Genomic DNA, 792 nt, shown 5'->3' on the forward strand with positions numbered 1-792 from the left:
CTGCTCCGCCATTCAATAAGATATGGCTGATCTGATCATGGACTCAGCTCCACTTCCCTGCCCACTCCCCATAACCCTTCGCTCCCTTATCGCTCAAAAACCTGTCTATCTCCACCTTAAATATATTCAATTGTTTTTTTATTTTTATTTTTTTAATTCGTTGCCAATCTTTCCAACTCTTTGTCAGATCACAAACGCCAGAGGTCACCTTGCACCTGTCAAGGATCACTCTGCGCCAATGCTCTTAGCCAAAAGACCTAGAGCCACTGCACCGTTCCTGGAAGTACTGCAATACCAGGTTCGTGCCATGGAGGTGGGTGTGTGCCCCCCACCCACCTCCGTGGAGGTGGATGGGTCAAGCCACCCCACCCACCTCCTATTTCCAAAAAGCATAGGAGAATCACCTTCCTGATCCAGGGAGAACCACTTTCTGGTCATGGTTACTCCCCTGTCAGGTCAGTTACGCATGATCTTAGCCAAAAGGCCGAGAAGACCTTAAATATATTCAATTACCCAGCCTCGACAGCTCTCTGGGGCAGAGAATTCCATAGATTTACAACTCTCAGAAAGAAGACATTTCTCCACATCTCAGTTTAAAATGGGCGGCCCCTTATTCTAAGACTATGTCCCCTAGTTTTTGTTTCCCCTATGAGTGGAAATACCCTCTCTGCATCCACTTTGTCGAGCCCTCATTATCTTATATGTTTCAATAAGATCACCTCTCATTCTTTTGAACTCCAATGAGTATAGGCCCAACCTACTCTACCTGTAAGTCAACCCTCTCATCTCCAG

The 792-nt window shown here is 46.3% G+C and overlaps 1 pseudogene; it reads right to left on the reverse strand.

Moving 5' to 3' along the window:
• Window positions 1-261: 261 nt before the first annotated feature.
• On the reverse strand, window positions 262-496 carry LOC139264893 (U2 spliceosomal RNA; annotated as a pseudogene).
• Between the last annotated feature and the right edge of the window lie 296 nt (window positions 497-792).

The sequence above is a fragment of the Pristiophorus japonicus genome, chromosome 5, assembly GCF_044704955.1.
Source record: "Pristiophorus japonicus isolate sPriJap1 chromosome 5, sPriJap1.hap1, whole genome shotgun sequence".
Taxonomy (NCBI): Eukaryota; Metazoa; Chordata; class Chondrichthyes; family Pristiophoridae; genus Pristiophorus; species Pristiophorus japonicus.